At 40.6% G+C, this 17,340-nt stretch overlaps 1 long non-coding RNA gene across 1 annotated transcript; it reads left to right on the top strand.

The window, feature by feature from the left end:
• Nucleotides 1-1,403: 1,403 nt before the first annotated feature.
• On the top strand, nt 1,404-2,698 carry LOC113898833. Its single transcript, XR_003512750.1, has 3 exons — nt 1,404-1,571; nt 1,995-2,167; nt 2,259-2,698. It is a non-coding gene; the product is annotated as an uncharacterized LOC113898833 (long non-coding RNA).
• The last annotated feature ends 14,642 nt before the right edge of the window (nt 2,699-17,340 follow it).

The following is a 17,340-nucleotide window of genomic DNA, read 5'->3' as shown; positions in this document are numbered from 1 at the left end:
GAAATCATGTTTGTATCTTTTTGGCTGCTCTGTGAGCATCAACCCATGGAAACAAGCTGCTGCAAGAAATGAGGCAGTAAAAAAATCTAAGTTTATTTTTTACAAACTCTAACCAGGGATCCCCAATCTGAGGAGCTTGGAAACCTGGAGTTTAGTAAAAACAGTAATTGCAGAGAGGGAGAGGAATCTTGCAGTTTTTATATGTTTAAAAAGCTAAATTGAAATGATAAGTCTTCACAGCCCCCCCAAATTGTCAAAAGTTCTTCATATTTGGTAGGAACAGTATTAACTTAGTTAGCAAATCCCCATTTACAATCTTGTGTTTCTTAAAGTTGTGATTGATGATTACTTCTGTCCTTAAATAATAAAAATAGAAAACATGTCTATTACTGTAGTGAAAGTGGATATATTTGTGTGATATAAAGAGAAAACTAAGGAGGATGTCAATTTTAGTTAAGATAGTGTGCAGTTTTCTTTATCGATGCAATCTTTCAAAATTGCAGTGCCCGTTAACAAAAAAGAAAATGGCCTGTGGTGATCAGAATATTTTTTTAAAGTAACTGTTTTTACCTAATTACTTGCTTATTGTTTGTTGGTCTGTATGTTCTATTTTAATGCCTAACTTGCTTAAGAGCAGCAGAGACACTAAAGGTAATGTCTGACATATTATTATCTGGGCTATTTGTTTATTTTGAATAGAAGAAGAGGACAAAAACCTCAGACTGTTAGGTGAGGAATCAGATATGATGGGCCTCACTCAAAGGCCCCGTGGTAAGACACTGCAGGGCTTGAGCATGGGCACCTAAGAGACTAAAGCGGAAGAGAGAAGGAGATGAATGCCCCCAGAGGCCACTGGAACTGCTGGCAGCTGTGACTTGGAGCATGGAGCTATCTATTCCTCAGTCTTCATGGCTCTCAAGTACAGCCAGTTGGGACTTCCTGGCAAGACGCTAATGGGAGGAAGGAAAGGCAACCTGCTAGGGAACAAATGTTCTTTAGGGATCAGTTTGGATTATGCAGGGGTCAAGAACAGGGTCCATACCAGCAATAGCTTTAATTATCAGATTGTTTTATTTTCCCCACACAAAACTATATGCTAAGTTTGAGGTATAAAGAGTTTTTTCCCCATTAAAAAGAATCCATCTTCATATTAAAAAATCATGCTACCAACACTGACAGATAACTACAGGTGAGAATGGTAAAAATTCCTCACTGCATACAGCTGTCAGAGTCAAGGTCCCTCCCACACTGCGGGGATGGCAAAGACAGCAAAAAGGAGTTTGCGAAAACACTTTCGCCTATGCCATTCTTTCAACATTTTGAAGCAAATCTAATGAGTATCTCTTCTCTTCTTTTCCTAAATCAGGCAAATACTGAAGTCCAGGTATTTCTTTTTCAGCAGCAGCAGCAGCAGATCACTAACAGATATGCCTGGGAGAGATTCAGGCTTCGTTCCTGATCTAAAACTTAAAGCTGGGAAAAGATAGTCTCAAAAGACAGCAAAAATGTGTGAAGGGAATTTCAGAAGCTGTCACTCTGGGCACATCCTAACTTCAATATCAACACACCTGGTGAGTTTAAAGGAACATAATGCTATTCATCACAATGATGGGAACAGTTTTTGAAAAGAAAGAGTGATGAATTGGATGATATCAACTAATTATATTCCAGAAAATGTCTGTTAACTCAGACAAGATCAATTCAAAGAAACATTAGGAAAATAGAGTGGGGTAAACAACAAAATATTATTTACTTCATTGGAAACTTCAGAGTACATGCCACAAACCAAAAGCTAATTTTGCCGTAACTAAATGAGATATGCCACAATTTTCTCTGGTGTATTATATACAGCATAACTTGCTCTATTATTATTTTTAATAATTTCTTCATTTTTATATCAATAAAATTTTAAGAACTTCTGTTAAAATTTTTCTTTTTGTTTTTACATTTCCCCTCCCTCAACTCTTTGGTCTATTTCTCCTTTATCTCCACAGTTGGAAGGTAGATGAACTACAGTGAAGAGAAAAATGGATACATTCTTCAAAGGAGGGACTGTGTCTTAAATTTCTTTGTAAACTCCATTGCTTCGTACCATGCCTGACAGATTTAGGTACTCACAGAGTGTTGGTTAAAGGTTGAATGAATGGGCTGAGCAATGCATGAGTGGGTAAATATATTTATTTTATCCTTCTACTATAACTTAAAGGAAAAAGCATGTTGCCTGAATGTTTATTACAACTCTTCTGTTAACCTTGTAGAGGATGGATCAACTGGACCATGTAGAGATGGAAGAAAAGGAAAGTCATTTGCTATACTCAGAACGTGTCCTGTACTGGTGATTTCACAGGTGATCATAGCCAATCCCTGTAGTGACCCTGTGAGAAAGTATCATTATCTGCCTTTTATAGCTAAGTTTCAGATAGGATCCTAGAGAGATTGCTAACCTGTCCAAATCTATGGCTGGGAGATAGGATTTAAAACTTGAGTGCTCCTTTCAAATAGCCCACATTTCCCTCTATTTCCCTTCTAAACACAAAAGCAAAACTTAAATATTAAATCACTAATATATTAGGTTAAAGCTCTTGGCACCTTAAATGGTCCCTGCCAATTAATTCATTATTTATTAAGCACTCATTTTGTGCAGAGTGCGTTTTCAATGCAAAGGGTGCCAGAAGATAAAAATCTACCCCTTTTGTCCTATGGGCAGCTAAGGCCTGATGTCAATGGTTTGGGTAATACAACATTCTGAGTATACGAGATGCTATCAAGATGATTAAGGAACTTCAAAACATGTTTTGAAGTAGTCAAAAATAATCTATCTTGAGACTAACAGCAATTTTCTCTCATTAGTATAAATTAAATTTAGTGCTAAAATATTATCTTCATATGTGCAATAATCATTAGGCTAATTTTGTAACCAAATAATCTTTTGAGGCTAAAAATGCCGTTAAAATTGATGAGCTTTTTGGAGAAGATTTTTAATGAGTATTCTGGATGTCCAGAAGTCTTGCTGGACCCCTAGAGGTACCCGGATCCGAATGGTTAAGCCCTTTCCTTCCTCCTTCCTCAGAATCACATAGGAGACAGTCAGGATTACAGGATTTTGAGAAATCATATCCTCTTAGCCATTTGTTCCTCTTCTACCACAGAGAAGCTCTGGACATTTGGAGACTTACAGAATCAGGATGATTTCTTAGAGTCTCCGAGAACATTTTGACGACGTAGGAAAGGGATATGTTTGTCAGGGGTTCTAGCCTTCCTAAACTCAGTGCTCCTCTGAGAGAGAAAATACTCATCATGTTGATGTATAGCAAAAACCATCACACTATTGTAAAGTATTTATCCTCTAATTTAAAAAATTATAAAAAATACTCATCTAAATAAATAGTACTTTTGGAAAGAACTTTGCTCTGAATCTTTTATTTTTCTTGTCTTTAGTCTAACCTAAAGTTCTCCTTTCTTTACAGGGATGGGAACAGCACTTAATGCTAAGCCTGCAAGCCAGTTGATGTCAGGACAGAGTCCTGAATACTCACCTCAGTGAGGTAAGGAGCACACAGAGGGTCACACACACACACAGTTCTGGAGGAAGGAACACCCAGGGACAGGTCAGGGTAGAGAACAGTGGAACTGGACGGGATTAGTCCATCCTCCTCAGTAGGATGAGCTGATCCTATGGGTGGGGCTGGCCCTTCTCAGATGCTCACCATAAAGTGAATGTGCTCTCACAACTGTGATCCACCCAGGCCCCCAGGTCCTGTGCTGCTCAGCCATGGATGACAGGTGAAAGGATCACTTCCGGGAACGAACAGCTCTTCTTCAGCTACCGTTCACCTGGGTGGTGGCACAGGTCAGGCTGGGGAGCAGAGGTGTGAGGAAAATCATTCCAGACCCTAACTGGGCCACTGACTCAGAAGGTTGCATGCCAAGTTGCTCATTGTCAGGGTCCAGCCACCCTTCCTGACAGAGCAGGCACAAGGCAAACATTGTTCTCAGTCAGACCTCGCACCACAGGAAAAAAGGCGACAGCATAACCAGGCCCAGAGTCTCTTGCTCTCTGAGATGCTGCCCTGCGGCATTTGTGTCCTCTCTGGGTCTGGGGACCCTCATATCCCTCTTGGTCCTGTCAAGAAAAAAGTCCCAGCACAATATTAAGTGCACAGTTTTTTGGCTGTGAGTGGGGAGATGCCCTCTTATCTACCTTCCTGAACTGAGAGAAAACATTTCAGAAAGTTTTCTAAATGAAAACCTAAGGGAAACAGAAGGAAACTTGAATTTTTCATGATTTATTCTTCTCGAATTTTGATGTTTCACCGGAAACACACATTCCTTTGTAACAAGACCAAAAAAAAAGAAGGTCTAGAAGGAATGAATTTACTTCACTCACTTCACATAAAATCATTATTACAAATGAGTTAAAGATATTAAATATAATGCGTGAGTTTTATTGAGTGCTGAGGGAAGTGGTACAGTTTAATTGAGGATTTCCTGTGCTGTCTGGAGCTGAGAATAAGGGATTGTATTGTGGCCTCCCTGCCCCTGTTTTCCCTTTCCCCAGAGCCTAATATATCAATCCCATAAAATTAGTGTAATTAGGAAGTCGACTAAAGACAGAGAGGCTCTTCCTGTAAATTTTTTCAAATGAAAACCCAGGCACCACTGTAAAACAAACACATTAATCTATTCACTGAAATTAAACGAATAGGATCGTGGTGACTTTAAGGCACTCAGATAATTTGAAATTCTGATTATTCAAAATACAAATGAATTCTCAGAGAATGAACACAGGCTTTGATGACAAAAGATCCCCATTTCCTTCCAGGCCTATGTGTGTGACTCCCAAGCGTGTGTCCTTTGTCTTTCCAAGGATGCCTGCTCCTGCCCCATCCCTCAGCCCAGACTGCTTTCAACCTCAGAGGGCAGAGGTCAGTGACAGGATGAGGCTCTGTCCACCGGCAGGGCTCGCAGAGGGCTGTTGCTGGAATATCAGCCCAGGACGATGTGGAGCCCTACAGGAACCACGGGGGAGCTGCTTCCTCTTAAGTCTACAGTGAGCTCCATGCCGAAAGCAATTTCAAGAGGCTGGCAGAAAACATGGAAGGCTGAGCTGTGAATGGGAGCAGAGGAGACGGATACAGTCAGGGAAGACTAAATTCTCTTGGCTGCCAAAGAGAGTGAGGGCAGCCACAGCTTGAGGGGGGCTGCCAGGTCGTAATCAAGTTACTTTAGGTTCGGCTCAGTTTGGTCTGTTTATAGCCTGAGGGAAACAGGGAAGATGGGGACCTCGAGTTTTACGTTCATCCCAAACTTCCATTGAGTTGCTTCAGATTACAAAAGATTTGATCTGTTACTATCCAAACTGCAGGTGCTGGGATCTTTGCGGGTTAAAAAGGAAGACAAGCCCTGGCACTCAGTGGCAAAACCAACACAATACTTACAGTAAGGTTTTTAATATTATTTGAACATACTTTAAAATAGTAATCCACTTTCCCCCTGTGCTTTAGCCCTTTCACTATTCAGTCCATGTAAAGTACTTTCAAAAACTGTCTGTTTTTCTTAGAACACTACTCAGATAGCTGTGTTTTCTGAAATAAAGCAACCTATCATTTCTTTTCAAAATCTAAAGTTCTTTTTGCTTTTCAAACTCTAAGCAAACCACCACTATAAAATGTTTAAATGTGAAAGAATTAGTGGCTAGTAACTGCCTAACTATATGCTGATAGTACTATCTTTTTTAAGTTTATTTTTTATGAAGGTATAGTTGATTTACAATGTTGGTATTCTTAATTTTAAGATTGCTTATAATTAGTACTAAACAGTTACTGAGGGATTTCTGACTTATGATGCCAGTTGATTCACTTTGGCTAATAAGAAATGGCCTTGATGTCTCTGTAAGAAATATTACCTAGTAGGAGTCAAGTATATTCCAGTCGGTGAAGTGAGCATCACCAGGCTCATTTTATGAAGCAAAGTTGGAGGCATAAAGGCTAGGAAACTCACACAAATCACACAGCTGGCTGGTTAAGTGTCAGAGCAGGACTCAAATCCAGGGAGGGCTGGCTGCAAAGCAGGTGCCCTTTCCCATTATGCTGTGGCTCTTGCCTCTTCAAGGAGGGAAGGGAAAATGAAAGGACCAAAGGTCACACTGTACAACAGCAGAAATGGGCTTTTTCGAGCAGATCCCCTCTGGGATAATAACTGTGCCAGTAAGGCCACACTTGATTATCTAAGGACATCTTGGCCCACCCTGGCTCTGCTCAGTTCTGCTGTAACCTGCTCTTCATGTAACCTGATTGCTGAAATTCTCATTTTTTCCTCTTCTCTAAGTTAGTTTCCCTTCACCTGCATCAAAATGCTGCTAATCCCATATCTGATTATTTCCATCTGTAATTTCAAGGCTTCCTTGGTGGCTCAGTGGTAAAGAATCTGCCTGCCAATATAGGAAACGCACGTTCAATCCCTGGGTCAGAAAGATCCCCTGGATAAGGAAATGGCAACCCACTCTAGTATTCTTGCTTGGAAAATTCCATGAGCAGAGGAGCCTGGAGGGCTACAAGTCCATGGGGTTGCAAAAGAGTTGGACACAACTTAGCGACTAAACGACAACAAAATTTCAAAATCTTTGTAATCTTCTCTGTTCTGTTTCATATCCTGAATGCTAATATCCAGCTTATCTAGTTGACATACTAAAATGTATCCTGCCCTGGCTGTTCTTTCAGATACAAATTAAAGATAGAGTTAGAATTGAATAGGCTTCATTGTGGGCTTTTCTGGTGGCTCAGACAACAAAGATCTGCCTGCAATGCAGGAGACCCAGGTTCAATCCTTGGGTTGGGAAGATCCCCTGGAGAAGGGAATGGCTACCCACTCCAATATTCTTGCACTATGTGTCTATTCCATAGACAGAGCAGCTTGGCGAGCTACAGTCCGTGGGGTAGCTAAGAGTCAGACATGACTGAGCAACTAACACACACAGGTTTCATTATGCTTCTACACTATGGTGACTTGCTAACAATTTAAATCCGGGCAAGTAATGTTCATATGGTGACTACAATTAATGGTATGTATTGTGTATTTGAAAGTTGCTAAGAAAGTAGATCTTAAAAAGTTTTCATCACACACAAAAAAACTGTAACTGTGTGGTGATGGATGTTCACTACACTTATAACCACTTCCAAGGAGACACACACATCCAATTATGATGTTGTACACCTGAAACCTATTATGTTGTATCAATAAAGCCAATGTGCTGGTTTTCAGATTAGATCAGATCAGTCGCTCAGTCATGTCCGACTCTTTGCAACCCCATGAATCGCAGCACGCCAGGCCTCCCTGTCCATCACCAACTCCTAGAGTTCACTTAGACTCACGTCCATCGAGTCAGTGATGCCATCCAGCCATCTCATCCTCTGTCGTCCCCTTCTCCTCTTGCCCCCAATCCCTCCCAGCATCAGAGTCTTTTCCAATAAGTCAACTCTTTGCATGAGGTGGCCAAAGTACTGGAGTTTCAGCTTTAGCATCATTCCTTCCAAAGAAAACCCAGGGCTGATCTCCTTCAGAATGGACTGGTTGGATCTCCTTGCAGTCCAAGGGACTCTCAAGAGTCTTCTCCAACACTACAGTTCAAAAGCATCAATTCTTCAGCGCTCAGCCTTCTTCACAGTCCAATTCTCACATCCATACATGACCACAGGAAAAACCATAGCCTTGACTAGACGAACCTTTGCTGGCAAAGTAATGTCTCTGCTTTTGAATATGCTATCTAGGTTGGTCATAACTTTCCTTCCAAGGAGCAAGCGTCTTTTAATTTCATGGCTGCAGTCACCATCTGCAGTGATTTTGGAGCCCAGAAAAAGAAAGTCTGACACTGTTTCCACTGTTTCCCCATCTATTTCCCATGAAGTGATGGGACCAGATGCCATGATCTTCATTTTCTGAATGTTGAGCTTTAAGCCAATTTTTTCACTCTCCACTTTCACCTTTATCAAGAGGCTTTTGAGTTCCTCTTCACTTTCTGCCATAAGGGTGGTGTCATCTGCATATCTGAGGTTATTGATATTTCTCCCAGCAATCTTGATTCCAGCTTGTGTTTCTTCCAGCCCAGCGTTTCTCATGATGTACTCTGCATATAAGTTAAATAAACAGGGTGACAATATACAGCCTTGACATATTCCTTTTCCTATTTGGAACCAGTCTGTTGTTCCATGTATAGTTCTATCTGTTGCTTCCAGACCTGCATACAAATTTCTCAAGAGGCAGCTCAGGTGGTCTGGTATTCCCATTTCTTTCAGAATTTTCAACAGTTTATTGTGATCCACACAGTCAAAGGATTTGGCATAGTCAATAAAGCAGAAATAGATATTTTTCTGGAACTCTCTTGCTTTTTCCATGATCCAGTGGATGTTGGCAATTTGATCTCTGGTTCCTCTGCCTTTTCTAAAACCAGCTTGAACATCAGGAAGTTCACGGTTCACGTATTGCTGAAGCCTGGCTTGGAGAATTTTGAGCATTACTTTACTAGCGTGTGAGATGAGTGCAATTGTGCGGTAGTTTGAGCATTCTTTGGCATTGCCTTTCTTTGGGATTGGAATGAAAACTGACCTTTTCCAGTCCTGTGGCCACTGCTGAGTTTTCCAAATTTGCTGGCATATTGAGTGTAGCACTTTTACAGCATCATCTTTCAGGATTTGGAATGCTGGTTTTTCTGATATATAAATGTCAATCAATTTAAAATCAATCAATTAAAAAAATTAAAATCTACCTCTTTATTAAAGTGGCCATGGCTATCCTCTCTCATAAGAGTTTAACGAAGAATGCTAAATGGATGAACCAAAGCATTTCAGGTGAACTCTGCAGTGGCAGTGTATTACAGCTGAGTAGCTGATCTGAAGAAATCACACACTGATACATGCCAGAACTCTGCAAAATCTAGCTTTCCCTTGGAGGCAACAGAGGTGTCAATTGCTTTATATCATTCTTAATTTCATAAAATAAAGACTAGAAATGTTTGCACACTATGACAGACCCGTGAAAGCACAATTTTTAGACTTTTGCTACCAGCTTGGCTTTTGCCAAAAATGTTCTCACAGCCTCCGGTCTTCATGTGCTTCTTCATGCTGTCAGGCATGGAACAACTTTTTCCATGAAAACAAAACACTTCCCAAGGAGTGTTCTCAGAAATTCTAAGGGGCTTTAAAGGAACATCCTAAATCCTCATGTTCTGATGGTTTCACAACGCTTACACTGCGTCCAAGTACCCTATCCCTAATTTGTTCTGGTGAGTTTTTGTTTTCACTCAGAGGGTTTTCTCAACTGGGCTCGATAGCTCATGTCAGCAGAGAGTCAAAAATATCCTTACTGGGTGCCAAGAAAGTGGTAACCACACACGTACAAAATAGAACTGTTCTACTGGACTTTTACTCCGTAGACATGAAGGTAACTTACAATTTAATTTATACAAGAATTCTATTTGAGGTGGGAAAAATATTAGCTCAGTTATCCTGAGTCTTATCTACATTAACAGAGAGAAATAAAACAAAACAGGACACGGTGGGTTTTGCTTCTGGCTGCTCTGTGTTATTTGCGTGGAACATGTGTTACGAAAGTAGCATTGGCAAAAATGTACCCACAAATATGTTTTGAGAAGTAAGCTATAGAGTACGTACACAATATGACACATAATTGCTATGTGGGGAAGTCAAGCTCCCGCAGTGAATATTTTGCATTTATAATGTCAGTGATTGGCCTTGTGTCTCTCCTTCTCCCAACATTTCTTCTCCCAGCACTTCCATCCCTTTAATGCAGTCAGATAGATGAAAAATTAGCCACATGTTTCCTTCCTTTGCTCATGTAACAGCTATTTATTGGGCCATTACTGCTTGTGGCTACTGCCTCATGCTATGTCCACTGAAAATAAGGCCCTGCCCTGCAGGAAGGCACTTTGATGTCTCATAGACTTAAGAAATGGGCAGAGCATAGTGCACGTAGGAAGAGAGGCCTGGTCAAACACAGGGAGCTCCTTCTAGGCCACAAATTACGAAAACTGCCTGTGGACTGAAACTATCATTTCACTATGTTTGTATTTCAGTTGTTTTTTATTTGTCCTCAATAATAAAGTTAAAAAAAAAAAAAGTAAAAAAAGAGCCATTGACATGCCCTCTGGACTAAGTTCTACTCTATGGCCAGATGTGATGACAAGCTAGCAAGGCATAGACTCTGTAGAGGGGGCTCTGAGAAGAGGCCTGGAACACCCATGAGTGGAGCTTCTGCAGGGCTCGTGTGGACCATGAATTGGTCCTGCAGGCACATTGGTGGAAAGGTCCATTCCTGTATCTGACAGCTGAGCTTTATTTATAAATATCTGAAATGACCCTTTATAAGAAATTTTTCTCTTTTTGATCTAGATGTTTTAGAGGATGCATATTCAAGTTTTGAATCAATTGTTGAAAAATGGAATCTTTAAGAGAAAACTTCTCTATCATATTGAGGTCAGTCAGAACATACTTTATGTGCCAGGTATTGTGTTAGATACAAAGGACCCAAAATAATGTGTGGTTCTTGCCTTCAAGGAGCTGATTTTCAGGGTGGGGTGACAGATGAACAGATGACACATATACGTACCTGGTGTCATCTATGATTTAACTCTGATTTGTTCATTTCTCTGCTTGCATAGTTCTTAAGTTCAAGTTTTGAAAACAAATTCCTTCATGTCATGAGATAAAAAAGAATGTTCTTTGAAAGATACACATATTGAAAATTTATTATATTTTGCACATTTCTAGAACTATTTTGCTGAGAAGTTTATGATCAATTTCTCAAATTTTCTTTGTGTGGGGCATGGTGGGGAAGGATCGTTCATTATGGAAATTGTGTTTGCTAACATATTGAGAAACTAAGATTGAGAAACTTTAGGATGGCTTCTTAGCTCATGGCTGCATCTTTTGAAGAGAGAAATAAGCTTGGACCCATAAATTTTCACTGGAAAAGAACAATTTGAAACAGCAGGGAGAAAATAACAACCCAAGTGCCTTGGGAAAAACAGGATCAAGGAAAAGAGAAAGAGGGGACAGGGTTAGTTAACATAATATACTTTTTATGAATATAAATTGAGATTACAGTCATTCATGAGAAAAATTATTCAAAGAAATGCTATTAGAACTCACTTTTTGTTTGTTTTTCCTTGTTTTATTATGCTGTATTTTCTACTGCTAAAATGTTAACATTTGAGGAAGCTGTATTAAAGATGCTCCAAAAATCTTTCAATTTGAATTTTTACAACACTTTTATAAATGTATGATTAGTGAGTGAAGTGAAGTCGCTCATTTGTGTCCGACTCTTTGCGACCCCATGGATTGTAGCCTACCACACTCCTCCGTCCATGAGATTTTCCAAGCAAGAGTACTGGAGTGGGTTGCCATTTCCTTCTCCAGAGGATCTTCCTGATCCAGGGATCAAACCTGGGCCTCCCACATTGTAGGCAGATACTTTACCATCTGAGCCACCAGGGAAGTCCTAATGTATGATTACCCTAAAATGAAACTTTAAAAAATATGAATAAGTAACAAGTTCAAACAGAAATTAGCACAGCAAAGCTTTGAATCTAAATATATTTGACCACAAAACACTGCATATTGACCACTTGTTATTCTATTTTCCTTTTGTTATACTAGATGATTCTATTCTTACATGTTCTGCAGTAACTGTGTTTAGGACCTTTAACCTTAGCTGCTGCTGCTCCTGCTGCTAAGTCGCTTCAGTCGTGTCTGACTTTATGCGACCCCATAGACGGCCTCCCACAAGGCTCCCTTGTCCCTGGGATTCTCCAGGCAAAAACACTGGAGTGGGTTGCCATTTCCTTCTCCAATGCCTGAAAGTGAAAAGTGAAAGTGAAGTCGCTCAGTCATATCCAACTCTTAGCGACCTCATGGACTGCAGCCCACCAGGCTCCTCTGTCCATGGGATTTTCCAGGCAAGAGTACTGGAGTAGGGTGCCATTGCATTCTCCTCAACCTTAGCTAGGGAGGATCAAACTTCTAAATCATGAGTTTCAGTCCTTTCTATGACTGGGTGGCCTATTTGGAGGAATTCCTGCCATCACTTACTACTGAAATTGACTTACTAACCTCTTCAAAATGACCCCCATTCAGTCTTGGATATAGTATTATTTCTTTGTTGTTATTGTTGTTATTCAGTTGCTAAGTCCTGTCCGACTCTTTGTGACCCCATGGATGGCAGCACACCAGTCTCCTCTGTCCTTCACTATCTCCCACGTTTGCTTAGATTTGTGTCCATTGAGTCAGTGATGCCATCTAACCATCTCATCCTCTTCTCCTTTTGCCTTCAATCTTTGTCAGCATCAGGGTCTTTTCCAATGAATCAGCTCTTTTGTATAATAAATGTAATTGTAGTGAGTTAAAATAATACAAACATTTTATTTTTTTCTGTTGGTCAGAAATTCAGGAATGGTTTGGTTAAAGGGTTCTGGCTCTGGGTGTCTCATGAGGTTGCAGTCAAGATATTGACCAGAGCTCAGTTATGGAACCGGAGAGTTTGCTTTCAAGATAGCTCACTTAACAGGGCTGCTAAATTGGTGCTGGCTGTTGTCAGAACTCAGTTGCTCTCCATGGGGCCTCTCCCAGGACCGCTTAAGTGCTTGCAAGACACAGAGGCTAGATTCTCCTAGATAAAGTGGCTTGTGAGAGAGAAAACTAGGTAGAAGGTATCTATTTTAAGACCTAATGTCAGAAGTCACATAGTCATTTCTGCCATATTTTTTGTTATTGTTAAAAGCTAGTCACTAAATTAGGTCCCTAGTCAAGTGAAGGGAAAATTATATCCCATCTGAAGGGGTATAGAACACTAAAGAATTTGCAACATATTTTAAAATTATCCTATGTGGGTTGGGGCCAATGACGCATATCCTATTTATACTTCATGCCATGGATAGGTCTGGCTATGGATTAATATTTCTGATTACGGTTCCTTGAAATAATCTGTCCCAGGATTTCTTTCCATTTTCACACCTAGGACTTTGCCAAATCCTCTGAATGGAACTCTTTATTTAAATGACTAATAACCCAAGCAATGCCCACTTAGGACAAGTGGGCATTTATTGGCTCGGGCAACCCAAGGAAGTGTTGAACTAACCAAATACCAGGATAGGCAGTGATCCAGGGAAATAAGTGGAACCAGGAGCTTGAATATCAACAGGATTACTCCTCTAGATCCTGTCTTTATTCTTCTTGGAGTGTCAATCTTTCTCACTTTAGAGCAGTTTTCCACACATGGCAGGAACAATGGCTATCTACACCTTTTAAATTTTACATTCCATAGCTTCTGCCATGGGAGAGGGTCTTCCTCATACCCTATTTGATTCCAAGTTCTTTACACCAAAGAAGAACCTAGGTAGAACCAAAGGAGGGGCAGGATCCTGTAACATGGCAGCTCCTGCCGTTACTACAAGGTGGCCATAGAGAAATGAATAGTCAGCTTGAAAAAAGAGGGTACCCTGGAGGAGCGGGCTGGGACTAGTGGGGAGACTGATGGAGAGATAAACGCAAGAGCCCTTTAAAGGGTCTTTAGAAAAAGTACTGATATTGATAAGTATTAATATTGAAAGTAGGATAGATTTTATTTTCATGCATATTCTTCATATCTCATTTAAAATCAAAATAGTGACAGAAAACAAATAGTGACAAACATTTATGTGTGGCTTTCCCTGGTGGTCCAGTGGTTAAGCTTCCACATTTCCAATGCAAAGGGCAAGAGTTCAATCCCTAGTCAGGGAACTAAGGTCCCATATGCTGTGTAGACAGAAAAAAATTTATGTGGAATCCACACTTTCTTTTGATGAACCTCATTTGTATGGATTACCATAGTCACAGTTGGCACTAATGTTAATATATTCTATTTAGAATAGCATGGTCAGTGGACATGTTGTAAGTCTGGATTTGAACCTCCAAGCAAGGATATAAGAACTGGTTCTAATCTTTTGTCAATTATAAAACACAATTCCTCCTCTTTGACTTTTTAGCAAGGTAGGAAACACTTTGGCAGTTTTTTCATTTATGACAGGTAGACTGCATTTCCCAGAAGAGCAACTTCCAAGAAGTAAAAACCATCAGACTCATACAAGACAACAATTCCGCTATCAGTTGAGTGTGTGTGTATGGACTGGGGTCAGGGTATACAGAAATACTTAGATATGCAACATTAGGAAGTTGAACACACACCAATATCAGTCAGTTCAGTTCACTCAGTCATGTCCAACTCTTTGCGATCCCATGGACTGCAGCACACCAGACTTCCCTGTCCATCACCAACTCCCAGAGCTTGCTCAAACTCACATCCATCGAGTTGCTAATGCCATCCAACCACCTGTCATCCCCTTCTCTTCCTGCCTTCAATCTTTCCCAGGATCAGGGTCTTTTCCAATGAGTCAGTTCTTCGCATAGGTGGCCAAAGTATTGGCCTGTTATATCAATATACCTATTTATTTTTTATTTTTAACTAGTCAAATACAATGAGTCAGTTGAAGGTGAAAAGTCTATGAATGTTAGCTGCAAAATAAAAGTTTTCAAAGAAACACACACCACATTCTTTATACTTTCTTTAAAAATACACATATACTATGCACTTTCTTTATAAAATTATATTTATTTCAAACATTTGACTTTTGGGCAGGCCCTTTCTTCAGCTCTTGCTATGGCCTGATTCCCAGGTGGCTCGCTGGTGAAGAATCTGTCTATTGAGAAGGAGACAAGGGTTTGATCCCTGGGTCAGGAAAATCTCCTGGAAGAGGAAATGGCAAACCAATCCAGTATTCTTGCCTGGGAAGTCTCAATGACAAAGGAACTTGGCGGGCTATAGTCCATGGGGTTGCAAAGAGTCAGACATGACTTAGTGACTAAACAACACCAAATAGCCTGGTTCACAAACATCGCCTCTCTACAATAGTTGTTGGTCACTCTTAAAAAGGATTGTAGCTGTTTTAAAAACTGTCACTCTCGTGGACTCCCCATAGCAATCGACCTTTCCCACTCCCAGCTCTCAAAGGAACTTCCCAACATCAACTCTTTCATTCTGACCTCTCCACAGGTTCCCTAGTGATTTCACATACAAACAAATGCTTCCCTGGGTTCGTTCTATTTCAGGAGCCATTTCTGGTCAGTGCTTCTGGTAAAGCAATAGCTCTTCCTTAAACATGTCTCCCAGCAGCCTAGATACTCTTGACACCCATGTGTCAGCTGCCTACTTCTTGGCTCCCTCTTCAGAGTAACTGATATGGACAGAGCTTCATTCAGTTTCTTATTCCACTCTGTGGTCCAGCTCCCACCAACCCCCAGGACATCTTAGAGTTGCCAAATGCTCTTCCCTCACCCTCACAAGTTTACATTCCTACCTTCCTGCCTCCAACTAAAATCTTAAACAGTAAATCCATTCATTGATATGTAAGCCTGGAAGAATAGACTAGAAGGAGAGGAACATTAAAACGAAAGTCTGCTGAATGTCCCAAACTATTTAGAAGGTTGACTCTGAGCTGCTGGACTACACAATGTAAATGTTTTAGTCCCTGGCCTAAGAGGAGTAAATCCACTTTAAGGATGGAGTTGGGACCTATAGGTCTTGCTCCCTAATTTCCTTTGCCTATCTTCAGTAAAATTGAGTCTTAGAAGCTTTGAGATCATGCAAGGTCTCTGTTTACACACAGCTGAGGCAGGTCTTTCCTCATTAGCACAAACAAATCTTGCAAATCTATAGCAACTACGCAGGAAAGACATCTTCACTGCCTACCTGCAATTAAGGGTTATACCCACTCCAGTATTCTTGCCTAGAAAATCCCATGTACAGAGGATCTTGGTGGGCTACAGCCCATGGAGTCACAAATAGTCAGACATGACTGACAGAGTTCACTTTGAACTTTTTGAACTCACAAAACTGGCCTTGGTGTGGTTAATGTGCCAGGTAAAGGGAACTTTGTTGTCACTTCCTGGAATTATTGGGCTAACTCAAGGAGGCATTTGAGCTTCCCAGGTGGCACTAGTGGTAAAGAACCCACCTGCCAATGTAGGAGACATAACAGACATGGGTTTGATCCCTGAATCGGTAAGTTCCCCTGGAGAAGGAAATGGCAACCCACTCCAGTGTTCTTGCCTGGAGAATCCCATGGACAGAGGAACCTTGTGGGCTACAGTCCATAGGGTTGCACAAAGTCAGACAAGACTGAAGTTTCTTAGCACACATAGCTAGGAGATATTTGAAGACTCTGAACAGTGTGAGATTGCTGACTGTTAGATTCAGAATTTCATATCCAGGTCTGGCCAGGAATGGAGCCCTATATCCTGATCAGAGAAGAATATAAATGAAATTGCTCGTTCAGTCTTTGAGTTAGTCTTTTAAAAGCACTGAATGTATACCAAGTTCTTCACCCTGTGCTCACAGATGAGTTCTGGGAGGGCCTACTTACTGCACTCTGGCCAGCCCTCCTGGACGGAAGTAGCTCTTCTTGTCACCTTAGATTCTTCCATCAATTCTTTCAGATCAAGGGCTCATTGTGATCTTCTGGTGGGGTCTTCTGTCAAAAAGTATGCTTAAAGCCTAGGGTCTCCTCACTGGGAGCCCACCTTGATGCCAACAAAGTACAGTCTTTACAGACAATTTGAGAAACAACAAGGCAAAGAGAAGGCCCCTTCAAAAAATATTTTTAGTCCAGCCAGATGCAAAACAGATTTATCACCCAGTCAGATGATAAACCTGACCCTTCTACTTCCCCTACCCAACAAGCCTAAACTACAGATCTATTCCTTTGGAAATCTGGAGACTTTACTGACTTCGGATTGACAATATGAAAACATACGCTTGCGTCATCCCAAAAGCTTGCCTTGGGTGGAAAAGCCTTTCTGTAGCCCTATCAAATATAAGACATTTAAACTTTAAGACTCTTTTTCTACACAGTGTTGCTTCAGCGAGGTCGTTCAAAGTCATTCTCATACATTTAAACTTCAGGTTTTAATACCCTATGCTAATAGGCAAAAGCTTCTCTTTCTACAGCCACCAAATACTCATCAGAGAGATAGTTTGAATGAAAACATGTTCATAGTTATTATCAACAAACCCATTTATGGAGCTGCCCAAGACACTTAGATAAAATAAATCAAAGGGAAAAATGTGTTTTCATGATCTCAAGAAGGTTAGAACACTAGACTGAAAACACTCACAAGGACAAATGATGTTTGGTCCACTCTTAAGGGGCTCTTTGGGTTTGGGTAAAGAGGTTGGAACAAGGTCAGGGGAATGAATCCTCCTAAAACTGTGATGACTGCGAATAGCTGTTGTTAATCC

Source organism: Bos indicus x Bos taurus, chromosome 9, assembly GCF_003369695.1.
Source record: "Bos indicus x Bos taurus breed Angus x Brahman F1 hybrid chromosome 9, Bos_hybrid_MaternalHap_v2.0, whole genome shotgun sequence".
NCBI classification, from domain to species: domain Eukaryota; kingdom Metazoa; phylum Chordata; class Mammalia; order Artiodactyla; family Bovidae; genus Bos; species Bos indicus x Bos taurus.
This window is presented reverse-complemented; position numbering and strand designations above follow the sequence as displayed.